The 14,615-nt window shown below is 53.2% G+C and overlaps 61 non-coding genes and 10 pseudogenes across 61 annotated transcripts; all 71 read left to right on the top strand.

Annotated features, from left to right (window-relative positions):
- Positions 1–13: 13 nt before the first annotated feature.
- Positions 14–132, top strand: LOC149429782 (5S ribosomal RNA). Its single transcript, XR_016310317.1, has one exon. It is a non-coding gene; the product is annotated as a 5S ribosomal RNA (ribosomal RNA).
- An 87-nt stretch (positions 133–219) lies between these two features.
- LOC149429781 (5S ribosomal RNA) lies at positions 220–338 on the top strand. The gene has a single exon (XR_016310361.1). It is a non-coding gene; the product is annotated as a 5S ribosomal RNA (ribosomal RNA).
- An 87-nt stretch (positions 339–425) lies between these two features.
- Positions 426–544, top strand: LOC149429780 (5S ribosomal RNA). Its single transcript, XR_016310460.1, has one exon. It is a non-coding gene; the product is annotated as a 5S ribosomal RNA (ribosomal RNA).
- An 87-nt stretch (positions 545–631) lies between these two features.
- Positions 632–750, top strand: LOC149429779 (5S ribosomal RNA). The gene has a single exon (XR_016310290.1). It is a non-coding gene; the product is annotated as a 5S ribosomal RNA (ribosomal RNA).
- Positions 751–837: 87 nt separating this feature from the next.
- Positions 838–956, top strand: LOC149429778 (5S ribosomal RNA; annotated as a pseudogene).
- Positions 957–1,043: 87 nt separating this feature from the next.
- Positions 1,044–1,162, top strand: LOC149429777 (5S ribosomal RNA). The gene has a single exon (XR_016310397.1). It is a non-coding gene; the product is annotated as a 5S ribosomal RNA (ribosomal RNA).
- An 87-nt stretch (positions 1,163–1,249) lies between these two features.
- LOC149429776 (5S ribosomal RNA) lies at positions 1,250–1,368 on the top strand. Its single transcript, XR_016310385.1, has one exon. It is a non-coding gene; the product is annotated as a 5S ribosomal RNA (ribosomal RNA).
- Positions 1,369–1,455: 87 nt separating this feature from the next.
- Positions 1,456–1,574, top strand: LOC149429775 (5S ribosomal RNA). Its single transcript, XR_016310346.1, has one exon. It is a non-coding gene; the product is annotated as a 5S ribosomal RNA (ribosomal RNA).
- An 87-nt stretch (positions 1,575–1,661) lies between these two features.
- Positions 1,662–1,780, top strand: LOC149429774 (5S ribosomal RNA). The gene has a single exon (XR_016310360.1). It is a non-coding gene; the product is annotated as a 5S ribosomal RNA (ribosomal RNA).
- An 87-nt stretch (positions 1,781–1,867) lies between these two features.
- LOC149429773 (5S ribosomal RNA) lies at positions 1,868–1,986 on the top strand (annotated as a pseudogene).
- An 87-nt stretch (positions 1,987–2,073) lies between these two features.
- LOC149429772 (5S ribosomal RNA) lies at positions 2,074–2,192 on the top strand. The gene has a single exon (XR_016310282.1). It is a non-coding gene; the product is annotated as a 5S ribosomal RNA (ribosomal RNA).
- An 87-nt stretch (positions 2,193–2,279) lies between these two features.
- Positions 2,280–2,398, top strand: LOC149429771 (5S ribosomal RNA). Its single transcript, XR_016310368.1, has one exon. It is a non-coding gene; the product is annotated as a 5S ribosomal RNA (ribosomal RNA).
- Positions 2,399–2,485: 87 nt separating this feature from the next.
- LOC149429770 (5S ribosomal RNA) lies at positions 2,486–2,604 on the top strand. Its single transcript, XR_016310345.1, has one exon. It is a non-coding gene; the product is annotated as a 5S ribosomal RNA (ribosomal RNA).
- Positions 2,605–2,691: 87 nt separating this feature from the next.
- On the top strand, positions 2,692–2,810 carry LOC149429769 (5S ribosomal RNA). The gene has a single exon (XR_016310281.1). It is a non-coding gene; the product is annotated as a 5S ribosomal RNA (ribosomal RNA).
- An 87-nt stretch (positions 2,811–2,897) lies between these two features.
- Positions 2,898–3,016, top strand: LOC149429768 (5S ribosomal RNA). The gene has a single exon (XR_016310341.1). It is a non-coding gene; the product is annotated as a 5S ribosomal RNA (ribosomal RNA).
- An 87-nt stretch (positions 3,017–3,103) lies between these two features.
- LOC149429767 (5S ribosomal RNA) lies at positions 3,104–3,222 on the top strand. Its single transcript, XR_016310340.1, has one exon. It is a non-coding gene; the product is annotated as a 5S ribosomal RNA (ribosomal RNA).
- Positions 3,223–3,309: 87 nt separating this feature from the next.
- On the top strand, positions 3,310–3,428 carry LOC149429766 (5S ribosomal RNA). Its single transcript, XR_016310334.1, has one exon. It is a non-coding gene; the product is annotated as a 5S ribosomal RNA (ribosomal RNA).
- Positions 3,429–3,515: 87 nt separating this feature from the next.
- Positions 3,516–3,634, top strand: LOC149429765 (5S ribosomal RNA). The gene has a single exon (XR_016310428.1). It is a non-coding gene; the product is annotated as a 5S ribosomal RNA (ribosomal RNA).
- Positions 3,635–3,721: 87 nt separating this feature from the next.
- Positions 3,722–3,840, top strand: LOC149429764 (5S ribosomal RNA). Its single transcript, XR_016310443.1, has one exon. It is a non-coding gene; the product is annotated as a 5S ribosomal RNA (ribosomal RNA).
- An 87-nt stretch (positions 3,841–3,927) lies between these two features.
- On the top strand, positions 3,928–4,046 carry LOC149429763 (5S ribosomal RNA). The gene has a single exon (XR_016310279.1). It is a non-coding gene; the product is annotated as a 5S ribosomal RNA (ribosomal RNA).
- Positions 4,047–4,133: 87 nt separating this feature from the next.
- On the top strand, positions 4,134–4,252 carry LOC149429762 (5S ribosomal RNA). The gene has a single exon (XR_016310367.1). It is a non-coding gene; the product is annotated as a 5S ribosomal RNA (ribosomal RNA).
- An 87-nt stretch (positions 4,253–4,339) lies between these two features.
- LOC149429761 (5S ribosomal RNA) lies at positions 4,340–4,458 on the top strand. Its single transcript, XR_016310330.1, has one exon. It is a non-coding gene; the product is annotated as a 5S ribosomal RNA (ribosomal RNA).
- Positions 4,459–4,545: 87 nt separating this feature from the next.
- Positions 4,546–4,664, top strand: LOC149429760 (5S ribosomal RNA). Its single transcript, XR_016310456.1, has one exon. It is a non-coding gene; the product is annotated as a 5S ribosomal RNA (ribosomal RNA).
- Positions 4,665–4,751: 87 nt separating this feature from the next.
- Positions 4,752–4,870, top strand: LOC149429759 (5S ribosomal RNA; annotated as a pseudogene).
- An 87-nt stretch (positions 4,871–4,957) lies between these two features.
- Positions 4,958–5,076, top strand: LOC149429758 (5S ribosomal RNA). Its single transcript, XR_016310326.1, has one exon. It is a non-coding gene; the product is annotated as a 5S ribosomal RNA (ribosomal RNA).
- Positions 5,077–5,163: 87 nt separating this feature from the next.
- LOC149429757 (5S ribosomal RNA) lies at positions 5,164–5,272 on the top strand (annotated as a pseudogene).
- An 87-nt stretch (positions 5,273–5,359) lies between these two features.
- LOC149429756 (5S ribosomal RNA) lies at positions 5,360–5,478 on the top strand. The gene has a single exon (XR_016310399.1). It is a non-coding gene; the product is annotated as a 5S ribosomal RNA (ribosomal RNA).
- An 87-nt stretch (positions 5,479–5,565) lies between these two features.
- On the top strand, positions 5,566–5,684 carry LOC149429755 (5S ribosomal RNA). Its single transcript, XR_016310359.1, has one exon. It is a non-coding gene; the product is annotated as a 5S ribosomal RNA (ribosomal RNA).
- An 87-nt stretch (positions 5,685–5,771) lies between these two features.
- LOC149429754 (5S ribosomal RNA) lies at positions 5,772–5,890 on the top strand (annotated as a pseudogene).
- An 87-nt stretch (positions 5,891–5,977) lies between these two features.
- LOC149429753 (5S ribosomal RNA) lies at positions 5,978–6,096 on the top strand. Its single transcript, XR_016310289.1, has one exon. It is a non-coding gene; the product is annotated as a 5S ribosomal RNA (ribosomal RNA).
- An 87-nt stretch (positions 6,097–6,183) lies between these two features.
- Positions 6,184–6,302, top strand: LOC149429752 (5S ribosomal RNA). Its single transcript, XR_016310366.1, has one exon. It is a non-coding gene; the product is annotated as a 5S ribosomal RNA (ribosomal RNA).
- An 87-nt stretch (positions 6,303–6,389) lies between these two features.
- On the top strand, positions 6,390–6,508 carry LOC149429751 (5S ribosomal RNA). The gene has a single exon (XR_016310110.1). It is a non-coding gene; the product is annotated as a 5S ribosomal RNA (ribosomal RNA).
- An 87-nt stretch (positions 6,509–6,595) lies between these two features.
- On the top strand, positions 6,596–6,714 carry LOC149429750 (5S ribosomal RNA). Its single transcript, XR_016310314.1, has one exon. It is a non-coding gene; the product is annotated as a 5S ribosomal RNA (ribosomal RNA).
- An 87-nt stretch (positions 6,715–6,801) lies between these two features.
- Positions 6,802–6,920, top strand: LOC149429749 (5S ribosomal RNA). The gene has a single exon (XR_016310278.1). It is a non-coding gene; the product is annotated as a 5S ribosomal RNA (ribosomal RNA).
- An 87-nt stretch (positions 6,921–7,007) lies between these two features.
- Positions 7,008–7,126, top strand: LOC149429748 (5S ribosomal RNA). The gene has a single exon (XR_016310277.1). It is a non-coding gene; the product is annotated as a 5S ribosomal RNA (ribosomal RNA).
- An 87-nt stretch (positions 7,127–7,213) lies between these two features.
- Positions 7,214–7,332, top strand: LOC149429747 (5S ribosomal RNA). Its single transcript, XR_016310339.1, has one exon. It is a non-coding gene; the product is annotated as a 5S ribosomal RNA (ribosomal RNA).
- An 87-nt stretch (positions 7,333–7,419) lies between these two features.
- LOC149429746 (5S ribosomal RNA) lies at positions 7,420–7,538 on the top strand. Its single transcript, XR_016310333.1, has one exon. It is a non-coding gene; the product is annotated as a 5S ribosomal RNA (ribosomal RNA).
- Positions 7,539–7,625: 87 nt separating this feature from the next.
- LOC149429745 (5S ribosomal RNA) lies at positions 7,626–7,744 on the top strand. The gene has a single exon (XR_016310427.1). It is a non-coding gene; the product is annotated as a 5S ribosomal RNA (ribosomal RNA).
- Positions 7,745–7,831: 87 nt separating this feature from the next.
- On the top strand, positions 7,832–7,950 carry LOC149429744 (5S ribosomal RNA). The gene has a single exon (XR_016310376.1). It is a non-coding gene; the product is annotated as a 5S ribosomal RNA (ribosomal RNA).
- An 87-nt stretch (positions 7,951–8,037) lies between these two features.
- Positions 8,038–8,156, top strand: LOC149429743 (5S ribosomal RNA). Its single transcript, XR_016310450.1, has one exon. It is a non-coding gene; the product is annotated as a 5S ribosomal RNA (ribosomal RNA).
- Positions 8,157–8,243: 87 nt separating this feature from the next.
- Positions 8,244–8,362, top strand: LOC149429742 (5S ribosomal RNA). The gene has a single exon (XR_016310440.1). It is a non-coding gene; the product is annotated as a 5S ribosomal RNA (ribosomal RNA).
- An 87-nt stretch (positions 8,363–8,449) lies between these two features.
- Positions 8,450–8,568, top strand: LOC149429741 (5S ribosomal RNA). The gene has a single exon (XR_016310459.1). It is a non-coding gene; the product is annotated as a 5S ribosomal RNA (ribosomal RNA).
- Positions 8,569–8,655: 87 nt separating this feature from the next.
- LOC149429740 (5S ribosomal RNA) lies at positions 8,656–8,774 on the top strand. Its single transcript, XR_016310288.1, has one exon. It is a non-coding gene; the product is annotated as a 5S ribosomal RNA (ribosomal RNA).
- An 87-nt stretch (positions 8,775–8,861) lies between these two features.
- On the top strand, positions 8,862–8,980 carry LOC149429739 (5S ribosomal RNA). Its single transcript, XR_016310365.1, has one exon. It is a non-coding gene; the product is annotated as a 5S ribosomal RNA (ribosomal RNA).
- Positions 8,981–9,067: 87 nt separating this feature from the next.
- LOC149429738 (5S ribosomal RNA) lies at positions 9,068–9,186 on the top strand. The gene has a single exon (XR_016310454.1). It is a non-coding gene; the product is annotated as a 5S ribosomal RNA (ribosomal RNA).
- Positions 9,187–9,273: 87 nt separating this feature from the next.
- LOC149429737 (5S ribosomal RNA) lies at positions 9,274–9,392 on the top strand. The gene has a single exon (XR_016310445.1). It is a non-coding gene; the product is annotated as a 5S ribosomal RNA (ribosomal RNA).
- Positions 9,393–9,479: 87 nt separating this feature from the next.
- On the top strand, positions 9,480–9,598 carry LOC149429736 (5S ribosomal RNA). Its single transcript, XR_016310432.1, has one exon. It is a non-coding gene; the product is annotated as a 5S ribosomal RNA (ribosomal RNA).
- Positions 9,599–9,685: 87 nt separating this feature from the next.
- On the top strand, positions 9,686–9,804 carry LOC149429735 (5S ribosomal RNA; annotated as a pseudogene).
- An 87-nt stretch (positions 9,805–9,891) lies between these two features.
- On the top strand, positions 9,892–10,010 carry LOC149429734 (5S ribosomal RNA). The gene has a single exon (XR_016310276.1). It is a non-coding gene; the product is annotated as a 5S ribosomal RNA (ribosomal RNA).
- Positions 10,011–10,097: 87 nt separating this feature from the next.
- LOC149429733 (5S ribosomal RNA) lies at positions 10,098–10,216 on the top strand. Its single transcript, XR_016310452.1, has one exon. It is a non-coding gene; the product is annotated as a 5S ribosomal RNA (ribosomal RNA).
- Positions 10,217–10,303: 87 nt separating this feature from the next.
- Positions 10,304–10,422, top strand: LOC149429732 (5S ribosomal RNA). Its single transcript, XR_016310275.1, has one exon. It is a non-coding gene; the product is annotated as a 5S ribosomal RNA (ribosomal RNA).
- Positions 10,423–10,509: 87 nt separating this feature from the next.
- Positions 10,510–10,618, top strand: LOC149429731 (5S ribosomal RNA; annotated as a pseudogene).
- An 87-nt stretch (positions 10,619–10,705) lies between these two features.
- LOC149429730 (5S ribosomal RNA) lies at positions 10,706–10,824 on the top strand. Its single transcript, XR_016310375.1, has one exon. It is a non-coding gene; the product is annotated as a 5S ribosomal RNA (ribosomal RNA).
- Positions 10,825–10,911: 87 nt separating this feature from the next.
- Positions 10,912–11,030, top strand: LOC149429729 (5S ribosomal RNA). Its single transcript, XR_016310324.1, has one exon. It is a non-coding gene; the product is annotated as a 5S ribosomal RNA (ribosomal RNA).
- An 87-nt stretch (positions 11,031–11,117) lies between these two features.
- Positions 11,118–11,236, top strand: LOC149429728 (5S ribosomal RNA). Its single transcript, XR_016310357.1, has one exon. It is a non-coding gene; the product is annotated as a 5S ribosomal RNA (ribosomal RNA).
- An 87-nt stretch (positions 11,237–11,323) lies between these two features.
- Positions 11,324–11,442, top strand: LOC149429727 (5S ribosomal RNA; annotated as a pseudogene).
- Positions 11,443–11,529: 87 nt separating this feature from the next.
- LOC149429726 (5S ribosomal RNA) lies at positions 11,530–11,648 on the top strand. The gene has a single exon (XR_016310304.1). It is a non-coding gene; the product is annotated as a 5S ribosomal RNA (ribosomal RNA).
- Positions 11,649–11,735: 87 nt separating this feature from the next.
- On the top strand, positions 11,736–11,854 carry LOC149429725 (5S ribosomal RNA). Its single transcript, XR_016310364.1, has one exon. It is a non-coding gene; the product is annotated as a 5S ribosomal RNA (ribosomal RNA).
- Positions 11,855–11,941: 87 nt separating this feature from the next.
- Positions 11,942–12,060, top strand: LOC149429724 (5S ribosomal RNA; annotated as a pseudogene).
- An 87-nt stretch (positions 12,061–12,147) lies between these two features.
- LOC149429723 (5S ribosomal RNA) lies at positions 12,148–12,266 on the top strand. Its single transcript, XR_016310398.1, has one exon. It is a non-coding gene; the product is annotated as a 5S ribosomal RNA (ribosomal RNA).
- Positions 12,267–12,353: 87 nt separating this feature from the next.
- LOC149429722 (5S ribosomal RNA) lies at positions 12,354–12,472 on the top strand. Its single transcript, XR_016310356.1, has one exon. It is a non-coding gene; the product is annotated as a 5S ribosomal RNA (ribosomal RNA).
- Positions 12,473–12,559: 87 nt separating this feature from the next.
- On the top strand, positions 12,560–12,678 carry LOC149429721 (5S ribosomal RNA). The gene has a single exon (XR_016310442.1). It is a non-coding gene; the product is annotated as a 5S ribosomal RNA (ribosomal RNA).
- An 87-nt stretch (positions 12,679–12,765) lies between these two features.
- On the top strand, positions 12,766–12,884 carry LOC149429720 (5S ribosomal RNA). The gene has a single exon (XR_016310274.1). It is a non-coding gene; the product is annotated as a 5S ribosomal RNA (ribosomal RNA).
- Positions 12,885–12,971: 87 nt separating this feature from the next.
- Positions 12,972–13,090, top strand: LOC149429719 (5S ribosomal RNA). Its single transcript, XR_016310273.1, has one exon. It is a non-coding gene; the product is annotated as a 5S ribosomal RNA (ribosomal RNA).
- Positions 13,091–13,177: 87 nt separating this feature from the next.
- On the top strand, positions 13,178–13,296 carry LOC149429718 (5S ribosomal RNA). The gene has a single exon (XR_016310294.1). It is a non-coding gene; the product is annotated as a 5S ribosomal RNA (ribosomal RNA).
- Positions 13,297–13,383: 87 nt separating this feature from the next.
- On the top strand, positions 13,384–13,502 carry LOC149429717 (5S ribosomal RNA). Its single transcript, XR_016310093.1, has one exon. It is a non-coding gene; the product is annotated as a 5S ribosomal RNA (ribosomal RNA).
- An 87-nt stretch (positions 13,503–13,589) lies between these two features.
- On the top strand, positions 13,590–13,708 carry LOC149429716 (5S ribosomal RNA; annotated as a pseudogene).
- An 87-nt stretch (positions 13,709–13,795) lies between these two features.
- LOC149429715 (5S ribosomal RNA) lies at positions 13,796–13,914 on the top strand. Its single transcript, XR_016310332.1, has one exon. It is a non-coding gene; the product is annotated as a 5S ribosomal RNA (ribosomal RNA).
- An 87-nt stretch (positions 13,915–14,001) lies between these two features.
- On the top strand, positions 14,002–14,120 carry LOC149429714 (5S ribosomal RNA). Its single transcript, XR_016310272.1, has one exon. It is a non-coding gene; the product is annotated as a 5S ribosomal RNA (ribosomal RNA).
- An 87-nt stretch (positions 14,121–14,207) lies between these two features.
- On the top strand, positions 14,208–14,326 carry LOC149429713 (5S ribosomal RNA). The gene has a single exon (XR_016310331.1). It is a non-coding gene; the product is annotated as a 5S ribosomal RNA (ribosomal RNA).
- Positions 14,327–14,413: 87 nt separating this feature from the next.
- On the top strand, positions 14,414–14,532 carry LOC149429712 (5S ribosomal RNA). Its single transcript, XR_016310271.1, has one exon. It is a non-coding gene; the product is annotated as a 5S ribosomal RNA (ribosomal RNA).
- The last annotated feature ends 83 nt before the right edge of the window (positions 14,533–14,615 follow it).

Raw genomic sequence — 14,615 nt, 5'->3', positions numbered from 1 at the left:
TCCAAAGAGAAGCGCCTACGGCCACATCACTCTGAATGCGCCCGATCTCGTCTGATCTCGGAAGCTAAGCAGCGAAGGGCCTGGTTAGTACCTGGATGGGAGACCGCCTGGGAATACCAGGTGCTGTAGGCTTTTGTCTTTTGCTCGGCTTCTTTTTCGGCTCAAATGGCCAGCTTGCCAAGCACCAATTGAAGTAGATTGAGGGCTCCAAAGAGAAGCGCCTACGGCCACATCACTCTGAATGCGCCCGATCTCGTCTGATCTTGGAAGCTAAGCAGCGTAGGGCCTGGTTAGTACCTGGATGGGAGACCGCCTGGGAATACCAGGTGCTGTAGGCTTTTGTCTTTTGCTCGGCTTCTTTTTCGGCTCAAATGGCCAGCTTGCCAAGCACCAATTGAAGTAGATTGAGGGCTCCAAAGAGAAGCACCTACGGCCACATCACTCTGAATGCGCCCGATCTCGTCTGATCTCTGAAGCTAAGCAGCGTAGGGCCTGGTTAGTACCTGGATGGGAGACCGCCTGGGAATACCAGGTGCTGTAGGCTTTTGTCTTTTGCTCGGCTTCTTTTTCGGCTCAAATGGCCAGCTTGCCAAGCACCAATTGAAGTAGATTGAGGGCTCCAAAGAGAAGCGCCTACGGCCACATCACTCTGAATGCGCCCGATCTCGTCTGATCTCGGAAGCTAAGCAGCGTAGGGCCTGGTTAGTACCTGGATGGGAGACCGCATGGGAATACCAGGTGCTGTAGGCTTTTGTCTTTTGCTCGGCTTCTTTTTCGGCTCAAATGGCCAGCTTGCCAAGCACCAATTGAAGTAGATTGCGGGCTCCAAAGAGAAGCGCCTACGGCCACATCACTCTGAATGCGCCCGATCTCATCTGATCTCAGAAGCTAAGCAGCGTAGGTCCTGGTTAGTATCTGGATGGGAGACCGCCTGGGAATACCAGGTGCTGTAGGCTTTTGTCTTTTGCTCGGCTTCTTTTTCGGCTCAAATGGCCAGCTTGCCAAGCACCAATTGAAGTAGATTGAGGGCTCCAAAGAGAAGCGCCTACGGCCACATCACTCTGAATGCGCCCGATCTCGTCTGATCTCGGAAGCTAAGCAGCGTAGGGCCTGGTTAATACCTGGATGGGAGACCGCCTGGGAATACCAGGTGCTGTAGGCTTTTGTCTTTTGCTCGGCTTCTTTTTCGGCTCAAATGGCCAGCTTGCCAAGCACCAATTGAAGTAGATTGAGGGCTCCAAAGAGAAGCGCCTACGGCCACATCACTCTGAATGCGCCCGATCTTGTCTGATCTCGGAAGCTAAGCAGCGTAGGGCCTGGTTAGTACCTGGATGGGAGACCGCCTGGGAATACCAGGTGCTGTAGGCTTTTGTCTTTTGCTCGGCTTCTTTTTTGGCTCAAATGGCCAGCTTGCCAAGTACCAATTGAAGTAGATTGAGGGCTCCAAAGAGAAGCACCTACGGCCACATCACTCTGAATGCGCCCGATCTCGTCTGATCTCGGAAGCTAAGCAGCGTAGGGCCTGGTTAGTACCTGGATGGGAGACCGCCTGGGAATACCAGGTGCTGTAGGCTTTTGTCTTTTGCTCGGCTTCTTTTTCGGCTCAAATGGCCAGCTTGCCAAGCACCAATTGAAGTAGATTGAGGGCTCCAAAGAGAAGCGCCTACGGCCACATCACTCTGAATGCGCCCGATCTCGTCTGATCTTGGAAGCTAAGCAGCGTAGGGCCTGGTTAGTACCTGGATGGGAGACCGCCTGGGAATACCAGGTGCTGTAGGCTTTTGTCTTTTGCTCGGCTTCTTTTTCGGCTCAAATGGCCAGCTTGCCAAGCACCAATTGAAGTAGATTGAGGGCTCCAAAGAGAAGCACCTACGGCCACATCACTCTGAATGCGCCCGATCTCGTCTGATCTCTGAAGCTAAGCAGCGTAGGGCCTGGTTAGTACCTGGATGGGAGACTGCCTGGGAATACCAGGTGCTGTAGGCTTTTGTCTTTTGCTCGGCTTCTTTTTCGGCTCAAATGGCCAGCTTGCCAAGCACCAATTGAAGTAGATTGAGGGCTCCAAAGAGAAGCGCCTACGGCCACATCACTCTGAATGCGCCCGATCTCGTCTGATCTCGGAAGCTAAGCAGCGTAGGGCCTGGTTAGTACCTGGATGGGAGACCGCCTGGGAATACCAGGTGCTGTAGGCTTTTGTCTTTTGCTCGGCTTCTTTTTCGGCTCAAATGGCCAGCTTGCCAAGCACCAATTGAAGTAGATTGAGGGCTCCAAAGAGAAGCGCCTACGGCCACATCACTCTGAATGCGCCCGATCTCATCTGATCTCAGAAGCTAAGCAGCGTAGGGCCTGGTTAGTACCTGGATGGGAGACCGCCTGGGAATACCAGGTGCTGTAGGCTTTTGTCTTTTGCTCGGCTTCTTTTTCGGCTCAAATGGCCAGCTTGCCAAGCACCAATTGAAGTAGATTGAGGGCTCTAAAGAGAAGCACCTACGGCCACATCACTCTGAATGCGCCCGATCTCGTCTGATCTCGGAAGCTAAGCAGCGTAGGGCCTGGTTAGTACCTGGATGGGAGACCGCCTGGGAATACCAGGTGCTGTAGGCTTTTGTCTTTTGCTCGGCTTCTTTTTCGGCTCAAATGGCCAGCTTGCCAAGCACCAATTGAAGTAGATTGAGGGCTCCAAAGAGAAGCGCCTACGGCCACATCACTCTGAATGCGCCCGATCTCGTCTGATCTCGGAAGCTAAGCAGCGTAGGGCCTGGTTAGTACCTGGATGGGAGACCGCCTGGGAATACCAGGTGCTGTAGGCTTTTGTCTTTTGCTCGGCTTCTTTTTCGGCTCAAATGGCCAGCTTGCCAAGCACCAATTGAAGTAGATTGAGGGCTCCAAAGAGAAGCGCCTACGGCCACATCACTCTGAATGCGCCCGATCTCGTCTGATCTCGGAAGCTAAGCAGCGTAGGGCCTGGTTAGTACCTGGATGGGAGACTGCCTGGGAATACCAGGTGCTGTAGGCTTTTGTCTTTTGCTCGGCTTCTTTTTCGGCTCAAATGGCCAGCTTGCCAAGCACCAATTGAAGTAGATTGAGGGCTCCAAAGAGAAGCGCCTACGGCCACATCACTCTGAATGCGCCCGATCTCGTCTGATCTCAGAAGCTAAGCAGCGTAGAGCCTGGTTAGTACCTGGATGGGAGACCGCCTGGGAATACCAGGTGCTGTAGGCTTTTGTCTTTTGCTCGGCTTCTTTTTCGGCTCAAATGGCCAGCTTGCCAAGCACCAATTGAAGTAGATTGAGGGCTCCAAAGAGAAGCGCCTACGGCCACATCACTCTGAATGCGCCCGATCTCATCTGATCTCGGAAGCTAAGCAGCATAGGGCCTGGTTAGTACCTGGATGGGAGACCGCCTGGGAATACCAGGTGCTGTAGGCTTTTGTCTTTTGCTCGGCTTCTTTTTCGGCTCAAATGGCCAGCTTGCCAAGCACCAATTGAAGTAGATTGAGGGCTCCAAAGAGAAGCGCCTACGGCCACATCACTCTGAATGCGCCCAATCTCGTCTGATCTCGGAAGCTAAGCAGCGTAGGGCCTGGTTAGTACCTGGATGGGAGACCGCCTGGGAATACCAGGTGCTGTAGGCTTTTGTCTTTTGCTCGGCTTCTTTTTCGGCTCAAATGGCCAGCTTGCCAAGCACCAATTGAAGTAGATTGAGGGCTCCAAAGAGAAGCGCCTACGGCCACATCACTCTGAATGCGCCCGATCTCAGCTGATCTCGGAAGCTAAGCAGCGTAGGGCCTGGTTAGTACCTGGATGGGAGACTGCCTGGGAATACCAGGTGCTGTAGGCTTTTGTCTTTTGCTCGGCTTCTTTTTCGGCTCAAATGGCCAGCTTGCCAAGCACCAATTGAAGTAAATTGAGGGCTCCAAAGAGAAGCGCCTACGGCCACATCACTCTGAATGCGCCCGATCTCGTCTGATCTCGGAAGCTAAGCAGCGTAGGGCCTGGTTAGTACCTGGATGGGAGACCGCCTGGGAATACCAGGTGCTGTAGGCTTTTGTCTTTTGCTCGGCTTCTTTTTCGGCTCAAATGGCCAGCTTGCCAAGCACCAATTGAAGTAGATTGAGGGCTCCAAAGAGAAGCGCCTACGGCCACATCACTCTGAATGCGCCCGATCTCATCTGATCTCAGAAGCTAAGCAGCGTAGGGCCTGGTTAGTACCTGGATGGGAGACCGCCTGGGAATACCAGGTGCTGTAGGCTTTTGTCTTTTGCTCGGCTTCTTTTTCGGCTCAAATGGCCAGCTTGCCAAGCCCCAATTGTAGTAGATTGAGGGCTCTAAAGAGAAGCGCCTACGGCCACATCACTCTGAATGTGCCCGATCTCGTCTGATCTCGGAAGCTAAGCAGCGTAGGGCCTGGTTAGTACCTGGATGGGAGACCGCCTGGGAATACCAGGTGCTGTAGGCTTTTGTCTTTTGCTCGGCTTCTTTTTCGGCTCAAATGGCCAGCTTGCCAAGCACCAATTGAAGTAGATTGAGGGCTCCAAAGAGAAGCACCTACGGCCACATCACTCTGAATGCCCCCGATCTCGTCTGATCTCGGAAGCTAAGCAGCATAGGGCCTGGTTAGTACCTGGATGGGAGACCGCCTGGGAATACCAGGTGCTGTAGGCTTTTGTCTTTTGCTCGGCTTCTTTTTCGGCTCAAATGGCCAGCTTGCCAAGCACCAATTGAAGTAGATTGAGGGCTCCAAAGAGAAGCGCCTACGGCCACATCACTCTGAATGCGCCCGATCTCAGCTGATCTCGGAAGCTAAGCAGCATAGGGCCTGGTTAGTACCTGGATGGGAGACCGCCTGGGAATACCAGGTGCTGTAAGCTTTTGTCTTTTGCTCGGCTTCTTTTTCGGCTCAAATGGCCAGCTTGCCAAGCACCAATTGAAGTAGATTGAGGGCTCCAAAGAGAAGCGCCTACGGCCACATCACTCTGAATGCACCCGATCTTGTCTGATCTCGGAAGCTAAGCAGCGTAGGGCCTGGTTAGTACCTGGATGGGAGACCGCCTGGGAATACCAGGTGCTGTAGGCTTTTGTCTTTTGCTCGGCTTCTTTTTTGGCTCAAATGGCCAGCTTGCCAAGTACCAATTGAAGTAGATTGAGGGCTCCAAAGAGAAGCGCCTATGGCCACATCACTCTGAATGCGCCCGATCTCGGAAGCTAAGCAGCGTAGGGCCTGGTTAGTGCCTGGATGGGAGACCGCCTGGGAATACCAGGTGCTGTAGGCTTTTGTCTTTTGCTCGGCTTCTTTTTTGGCTCAAATGGCCAGCTTGCCAAGTACCAATTGAAGTAGATTGAGGGCTCCAAAGAGAAGCACCTACGGCCACATCACTCTGAATGCGCCCGATCTCGTCTGATCTCGGAAGCTAAGCAGCGAAGGGCCTGGTTAGTACCTGGATGGGAGACCGCCTGGGAATACCAGGTGCTGTAGGCTTTTGTCTTTTGCTCGGCTTCTTTTTCGGCTCAAATGGCCAGCTTGCCAAGCACCAATTGAAGTAGATTGAGGGCTCCAAAGAGAAGCGCCTACGGCCACATCACTCTGAATGCGCCCGATCTCGTCTGATCTTGGAAGCTAAGCAGCGTAGGGCCTGGTTAGTACCTGGATGGGAGACCGCCTGGGAATACCAGGTGCTGTAGGCTTTTGTCTTTTGCTCGGCTTCTTTTTCGGCTCAAATGGCCAGCTTGCCAAGCACCAATTGAAGTAGATTGAGGGCTCCAAAGAGAAGCACCTACGGCCACATCACTCTGAATGCGCCCGATCTCGTCTGATCTCTGAAGCTAAGCAGCGTAGGGCTTGGTTAGTACCTGGATGGGAGACCGCCTGGGAATACCAGGTGCTGTAGGCTTTTGTCTTTTGCTCGGCTTCTTTTTCGGCTCAAATGGCCAGCTTGCCAAGCACCAATTGAAGTAGATTGAGGGCTCCAAAAAGAAGCGCCTACGGCCACATCACTCTGAATGCGCCCGATCTCGTCTGATCTCGGAAGCTAAGCAGCGTAGGGCCTGGTTAGTACCTGGATGGGAGACCGCATGGGAATACCAGGTGCTGTAGGCTTTTGTCTTTTGCTCGGCTTCTTTTTCGGCTCAAATGGCCAGCTTGCGAAGCACCAATTGAAGTAGATTGCGGGCTCCAAAGAGAAGCGCCTACGGCCACATCACTCTGAATGCGCCCGATCTCATCTGATCTCAGAAGCTAAGCAGCGTAGGGCCTGGTTAGTACCTGGATGGGAGACCGCCTGGGAATACCAGGTGCTGTAGGCTTTTGTCTTTTGCTCGGCTTCTTTTTCGCCTCAAATGGCCAGCTTGCCAAGCACCAATTGAAGTAGATTGAGGGCTCCAAAGAGAAGCGCCTACGGCCACATCACTCTGAATGCGCCCGATCTCATCTGATCTCGGAAGCTAAGCAGCGTAGGGCCTGGTTAGTACCTGGATGGGAGACCGCCTGGGAATACCAGGTGCTGTAGGCTTTTGTCTTTTGCTCGGCTTCTTTTTCGGCTCAAATGGCCAGCTTGCCAAGCACCAATTGAAGTAGATTGAGGGCTCCAAAGAGAAGCGCCTATGGCCACATCACTCTGAATGCGCCCGATCTCGTCTGATCTCGGAAGCTAAGCAGCGTAGGGCCTGGTTAGTACCTGGATGGGAGACCGCCTGGGAATACCAGGTGCTGTAGGCTTTTGTCTTTTGCTCGGCTTCTTTTTCGGCGCAAATGGCCAGCTTGCCAAGCACCAATTGAAGTAGATTGAGGGCTCCAAAGAGAAGCGCCTACGGCCACATCACTCTGAATGCGCCCGATCTCGTCTGATCTCGGAAGCTAAGCAGCGTAGGGCCTGGTTAGTACCTGGATGGGAGACCGCCTGGGAATACCAGGTGCTGTAGGCTTTTGTCTTTTGCTCGGCTTCTTTTTCGGCTCAAATGGCCAGCTTGCCAAGCACCAATTGAAGTAGATTGAGGGCTCCAAAGAGAAGCGCCTACGGCCACATCACTCTGAATGCGCCCGATCTCGTCTGATCTCGGAAGCTAAGCAGCGTAGGGCCTGGTTAGTACCTGGATGGGAGACCGCCTGGGAATACCAGGTGCTGTAGGCTTTTGTCTTTTGCTCGGCTTCTTTTTCGGCTCAAATGGCCAGCTTGCCAAGCACCAATTGAAGTAGATTGAGGGCTCCAAAGAGAAGCGCCTACGGCCACATCACTCTGAATGCGCCCGATCTCGTCTGATCTCAGAAGCTAAGCAGCGTAGAGCCTGGTTAGTACCTGGATGGGAGACCGCCTGGGAATACCAGGTGCTGTAGGCTTTTGTCTTTTGCTCGGCTTCTTTTTCGGCTCAAATGGCCAGCTTGCCAAGCACCAATTGAAGTAGATTGAGGGCTCCAAAGAGAAGCGCCTACGGCCACATCACTCTGAATGCGCCCGATCTCATCTGATCTCGGAAGCTAAGCAGCATAGGGCCTGGTTAGTACCTGGATGGGAGACCGCCTGGGAATACCAGGTGCTGTAGGCTTTTGTCTTTTGCTCGGCTTCTTTTTCGGCTCAAATGGCCAGCTTGCCAAGCACCAATTGAAGTAGATTGAGGGCTCCAAAGAGAAGCGCCTACGGCCACATCACTCTGAATGCGCCCAATCTCGTCTGATCTCGGAAGCTAAGCAGCGTAGGGCCTGGTTAGTACCTGGATGGGAGACCGCCTGGGAATACCAGGTGCTGTAGGCTTTTGTCTTTTTCTCGGCTTCTTTTTCGGCTCAAATGGCCAGCTTGCCAAGCACCAATTGAAGTAGATTGAGGGCTCCAAAGAGAAGCGCCTACGGCCACATCACTCTGAATGCGCCCGATCTCAGCTGATCTCGGAAGCTAAGCAGCGTAGGGCCTGGTTAGTACCTGGATGGGAGACCGCCTGGGAATACCAGGTGCTGTAGGCTTTTGTCTTTTGCTCGGCTTCTTTTTCGGCTCAAATGGCCAGCTTGCCAAGCACCAATTGAAGTAGATTGAGGGCTCCAATGAGAAGCGCCTACGGCCACATCACTCTGAATGCACCCGATCTTGTCTGATCTCGGAAGCTATGCAGCGTAGGGCCTGGTTAGTACCTGGATGGGAGACCGCCTGGGAATACCAGGTGCTGTAGGCTTTTGTCTTTTGCTCGGCTTCTTTTTCGGCTCAAATGGCCAGCTTGCCAAGCACCAATTGAAGTAGATTGAGGGCTCCAAAGAGAAGCGCCTACGGCCACATCACTCTGAATGCGCCCGATCTCGTCTGATCTTGGAAGCTAAGCAGCGTAGGGCCTGGTTAGTACCTGGATGGGAGACTGCCTGGGAATACCAGGTGCTGTAGGCTTTTGTCTTTTGCTCGGCTTCTTTTTCGGCTCAAATGGCCAGCTTGCCAAGCACCAATTGAAGTAGATTGAGGGCTCCAAAGAGAAGCACCTACGGCCACATCACTCTGAATGCGCCCGATCTCGTCTGATCTCTGAAGCTAAGCAGCGTAGGGCCTGGTTAGTACCTGGATGGGAGACCGCCTGGGAATACCAGGTGCTGTAGGCTTTTGTCTTTTGCTCGGCTTCTTTTTCGGCTCAAATGGCCAGCTTGCCAAGCACCAATTGAAGTAGATTGAGGACTCCAAAGAGAAGCGCCTACGGCCACATCACTCTGAATGCGCCCGATCTCGTCTGATCTCGGAAGCTAAGCAGCGTAGGGCCTGGTTAGTACCTGGATGGGAGACCGCATGGGAATACCAGGTGCTGTAGGCTTTTGTCTTTTGCTTGGCTTCTTTTTCGGCTCAAATGGCCAGCTTGCCAAGCACCAATTGAAGTAGATTGCGGGCTCCAAAGAGAAGCGCCTACGGCCACATCACTCTGAATGCGCCCGATCTCATCTGATCTCAGAAGCTAAGCAGCGTAGGGCCTGGTTAGTACCTGGATGGGAGACCGCCTGGGAATACCAGGTGCTGTAGGCTTTTGTCTTTTGCTCGGCTTCTTTTTCGGCTCAAATGGCCAGCTTGCCAAGCACCAATTGAAGTAGATTGAGGGCTCCAAAGAGAAGCGCCTACGGCCACATCACTCTGAATGCGCCCGATCTCGTCTGATCTTGGAAGCTAAGCAGCGTAGGGCCTGGTTAATACCTGGATGGGAGACCGCCTGGGAATACCAGGTGCTGTAGGCTTTTGTCTTTTGCTCGGCTTCTTTTTCGGCTCAAATGGCCAGCTTGCCAAGCACCAATTGAAGTAGATTGAGGGCTCCAAAGAGAAGCGCCTACGGCCACATCACTCTGAATGCGCCCGATCTTGTCTGATCTCGGAAGCTAAGCAGCGAAGGGCCTGGTTAGTACCTGGATGGGATACCGCCTGGGAATACCAGGTGCTGTAGGCTTTTGTCTTTTGCTCGGCTTCTTTTTCGGCTCAAATGGCCAGCTTGCCAAGCACCAATTGAAGTAGATTGAGGGCTCCAAAGAGAAGCGCCTACGGCCACATCACTCTGAATGTGCCCGATCTCGTCTGATCTTGGAAGCTAAGCAGCGTAGGGCCTGGTTAGTACCTGGATGGGAGACCGCCTGGGAATACCAGGTGCTGTAGGCTTTTGTCTTTTGCTCGGCTTCTTTTTCGGCTCAAATGGCCAGCTTGCCAAGCACCAATTGAAGTAGATTGAGGGCTCCAAAGAGAGGCACCTACGGCCACATCACTCTGAATGCGCCCGATCTCGTCTGATCGCTGAGGCTAAGCAGCGTAGGGCCTGGTTAGTACCTGGATGGGAGACCGCCTGGGAATACCAGGTGCTGTAGGCTTTTGTCTTTTGCTCGGCTTCTTTTTCGGCTCAAATGGCCAGCTTGCCAAGCACCAATTGAAGTAGATTGAGGGCTCCAAAGAGAAGCGCCTACGGCCACATCACTCTGAATGCGCCCGATCTCGTCTGATCTCGGAAGCTAAGCAGCGTAGGGCCTGGTTAGTACCTGGATGGGAGACCGCCTGGGAATACCAGGTGCTGTAGGCTTTTGTCTTTTGCTCGGCTTCTTTTTCGGCTCAAATGGCCAGCTTGCCAAGCACCAATTGAAGTAGATTGAGGGCTCCAAAGAGAAGCGCGTACGGCCACATCACTCTGAATGCGCCCGATCTCATCTGATCTCAGAAGCTAAGCAGCGTAGGGCCTGGTTAGTACCTGGATGGGTGACCGCCTGGGAATACCAGGTGCTGTAGGCTTTTGTCTTTTGCTCGGCTTCTTTTTCGGCTCAAATGGCCAGCTTGCCAAGCACCAATTGAAGTAGATTGAGGGCTCTAAAGAGAAGCGCCTACGGCCACATCACTCTGAATGCGCCCGATCTCGTCTGATCTCGGAAGCTAAGCAGCGTAGGGCCTGGTTAGTACCTGGATGGGAGACCGCCTGGGAATACCAGGTGCTGTAGGCTTTTGTCTTTTGCTCGGCTTCTTTTTCGGCTCAAATGGCCAGCTTGCCAAGCACCAATTGAAGTAGATTGTGGGCTCCAAAGAGAAGCACCTACGGCCACATCACTCTGAATGCCCCTGATCTCGGAAGCTAAGCAGCATAGGGCCTGGTTAGTACCTGGATGGGAGACCGCCTGTGAATACCAGGTGCTGTAGGCTTTTGTCTTTTGCTCGGCTTCTTTTTCGGCTCAAATGGCCAGCTTGCCAAGCACCAATTGAAGTAGATTGAGGGCTCCAAAGAGAAGCGCCTACGGCCACATCACTCTGAATGCGCCCGATCTCAGCTGATCTCGGAAGCTAAGCAGCGTAGGGCCTGGTTAGTACCTGGATGGGAGACCGCCTGGGAATACCAGGTGCTGTAGGCTTTTGTCTTTTGCTCGGCTTCTTTTTCGGCTCAAATGGCCAGCTTGCCAAGCACCAATTGAAGTAGATTGAGGGCTCCAAAGAGAAGCGCCTACGGCCACATCACTCTGAATGCACCCGATCTTGTCTGATCTCGGAAGCTAAGCAGCGTAGGGCCTGGTTAGTACCTGGATGGGAGACCGCCTGGGAATACCAGGTGCTGTAGGCTTTTGTCTTTTGCTCGGCTTCTTTTTCGGCTCAAATGGCCAGCTTGCCAAGCACCAATTGAAGTAGATTGAGGGCTCCAAAGAGAAGCGCCTACGGCCACATCACTCTGAATGCGCCCGATCTCGTCTGATCTTGGAAGCTAAGCAGCGTAGGGCCTGGTTAGTACCTGGATGGGAGACCGCCTGGGAATACCAGGTGCTGTAGGCTTTTGTCTTTTGCTCGGCTTCTTTTTCGGCTCAAATGGCCAGCTTGCCAAGCACCAATTGAAGTAGATTGAGGGCTCCAAAGAGAAGCACCTACGGCCACATCACTCTGAATGCGCCCGATCTCGTCTGATCTCTGAAGCTAAGCAGCGTAGGGCCTGGTTAGTATCTGGATGGGAGACCGCCTGGGAATACCAGGTGCTGTAGGCTTTTGTCTTTTGCTCGGCTTCTTTTTCGGCTCAAATGGCCAGCTTGCCAAGCACCAATTGAAGTAGATTGAGGGCTCCAAAGAGAAGCGCCTACAGCCACATCACTCTGAATGCGCCCGATCTCGTCTGATCTCGGAAGCTAAGCAGCGTAGGGCCTGGTTAGTACCTGGATGGGAGACCGCATGGGAATACCAGGTGCTGTAGGCTTTTGTCTTTTGCTCGGCTTCTTTTTCGGCTCAAATGGCCAGCTTGCCAAGCACCAATTGAAGTAGATTGCGGGCTCCAAAGAGAAGCGCCTACGGCCACATCACTCTGAATGCGCCCGATCTCATCTGATCTCAGAAGCTAAGCAGCGTAGGGCCTGGTTAGTACCTGGATGGGAGACCGCCTGGGAATACCAGGTGCTGTAGGCTTTTGTCTTTTGCTCGGCTTCTTTTTCGGCTCAAATGGCCAGCTTGCCAAGCACCAATTGAAGTAGATTGAGGGCTCCAAAGAGAAGCGCCTACGGCCACATCACTCTGAATGCGCCCGATCTCGTCTGATCTCAGAAGCTAAGCAGCGTAGGGCCTGGTTAATACCTGGATGGGAGACCGCCTGGGAATACCAGGTGCTGTAGGCTTTTGTCTTTTGCTCGGCTTCTTTTTTGGCTCAAATGGCCAGCTTGCCAAGTACCAATTGAAGTAGATTGAGGGCTCCAAAGAGAAGCACCTACGGCCACATCACTCTGAATGCGCCCGATCTCGTCTGATCTCGGAAGCTAAGCAGCGAAGGGCCTGGTTAGTACCTGGATGGGAGACCGCCTGGGAATACCAGGTGCTGTAGGCTTTTGTCTTTTGCTCGGCTTCTTTTTCGGCTCAAATGGCCAGCTTGCCAAGCACCAATTGAAGTAGATTGAGGGCTCCAAAGAGAAGCGCCTACGGCCACATCACTCTGAATGCGCCCGATCTCGTCTGATCTTGGAAGCTAAGCAGCGTAGGGCCTGGTTAGTACCTGGATGGGAGACCGCCTGGGAATACCAGGTGCTGTAGGCTTTTGTCTTTTGCTCGGCTTCTTTTTCGGCTCAAATGGCCAGCTTGCCAAGCACCAATTGAAGTAGATTGAGGGCTCCAAAGAGAAGCGCCTATGGCCACATCACTCTGAATGCGCCCGATCTCGTCTGATCTTGGAAGCTAAGCAGCGTAGGGCCTGGTTAGTACCTGGATGGGAGTCCGCCTGGGAATACCAGGTGCTGTAGGCTTTTGTCTTTTGCTCGGCTTCTTTTTCGGCTCAAATGGCCAGCTTGCCAAGCACCAATTGAAGTAGATTGAGGGCTCCAAAGAGAAGCGCCTACGGCCACATCACTCTGAATGCGCCCGATCTCGTCTGATCTCGGAAGCTAAGCAGCGTAGGGCCTGGTTAGTACCTGGATGGGAGACCGCCTGGGAATACCAGGTGCTGTAGGCTTTTGTCTTTTGCTCGGCTTCTTTTTCGGCTCAAATGGCCAGCTTGCCAAGCACCAATTGAAGTAGATTGAGGGCTCCAAAGAGAAGCGCCTACGGCCACATCACTCTGAATGCGCCCGATCTCGTCTGATCTCGGAAGCTAAGCAGCGTAGGGCCTGGTTAGTACCTGGATGGGAGACCGCCTGGGAATACCAGGTGCTGTAGGCTTTTGTCTTTTGCTCGGCTTCTTTTTCGGCTCAAATGGCCAGCTTGCCAAGCACCAATTGAAGTAGATTGAGGGCTCCAAAGAGAAGCGCCTACGGCCACATCACTCTGAATGCGCCCGATCTCGTCTGATCTCGGAAGCTAAGCAGCGTAGGGCCTGGTTAGTACCTTGATGGGAGACCGCCTGGGAATACCAGGTGCTGTAGGCTTTTGTCTTTTGCTCGGCTTCTTTTTCGGCTCAAATGGCCAGCTTGCCAAGCACCAATTGAAGTAGATTGAGGGCTCCAAAGAGAAGCGCCTACGGCCACATCACTCTGAATGCACCCGATCTCATCTGATCTCGGAAGCTAAGCAGCGTAGGGCCTGGTTAGTACCTGGATGGGAGACCGCCTGGGAATACCAGGTGCTGTAGGCTTTTGTCTTTTGCTCGGCTTCTTTTTCGGCTCAAATGGCCAGCTTGCCAAGCACCAATTGAAGTAGATTGAGGGCTCCAAAGAGAAGCGCCTATGGCCACATCACTCTGAATGCGCCCGATCTCGTCTAATCTTGGAAGCTAAGCAGCGTAGGGCCTGGTTAGTACCTGGATGGGAGACCGCCTGGGAATACCAGGTGCTGTAGGCTTTTGTCTTTTGCTCGGCTTCTTTTTCGGCTCAAATGGCCAGCTTGCCAAGCACCAATTGAAGTAGATTGAGGGCTCCAAAGAGAAGCGCCTACGGCCACATCACTCTGAATGCGCCCGATCTCGTCTGATCTCGGAAGCTAAGCAGCGTAGGGCCTGGTTAGTAGCTGGATGGGAGACCGCCTGGGAATACCAGGTGCTGTAGGCTTTTGTCTTTTGCTCGGCTTCTTTTTCGGCTCAAATGGCCAGCTTGCCAAGCACCAATTGAAGTAGATTGAGGGCTCCAAAGAGAAGCGCCTACGGCCACATCACTCTGAATGCGCCCGATCTCGTCTGATCTCGGAAGCTAAGCAGCGTAGGGCCTGGTTAGTACCTGGATGGGAGACCGCCTGGGAATACCAGGTGCTGTAGGCTTTTGTCTTTTGCTCGGCTTCTTTTTCGGCTCAAATGGCCAGCTTGCCAAGCACCAATTGAAGTAGATTGAGGGCTCCAAAGAGAAGCGCCTACGGCCACATCACTCTGAATGCGCCCGATCTCGTCTGATCTCGGAAGCTAAGCAGCGTAGGGCCTGGTTAGTAGCTGGATGGGAGACCGCCTGGGAATACCAGGTGCTGTAGGCTTTTGTCTTTTGCTCGGCTTCTTTTTCGGCTCAAATGGCCAGCTTGCCAAGCACCAATTGAAGTAGATTGAGGGCTCCAAAGAGAAGCGCCTACGGCCACATCACTCTGAATGCGCCCGATCTCGTCTGATCTCGGAAGCTAAGCAGCGTAGGGCCTGGTTAGTACCTGGATGGGAGACCGCCTGGGAATACCAGGTGCTGTAGGCTTTTGTCTTTTGCTCGGCTTCTTTTTCGGCTCAAATGGCCAGCTTGCCAAGCACCAATTGAAGTAGATTGAGGGCTCCAAAGAG

This window comes from Staurois parvus, unplaced genomic scaffold (genome assembly GCF_062004578.1).
Source record: "Staurois parvus isolate SC_StPar_1 unplaced genomic scaffold, SC_StPar_1.0 ptg002695l, whole genome shotgun sequence".
NCBI lineage: Eukaryota > Metazoa > Chordata > Amphibia > Anura > Ranidae > Staurois > Staurois parvus.
This window is presented reverse-complemented; position numbering and strand designations above follow the sequence as displayed.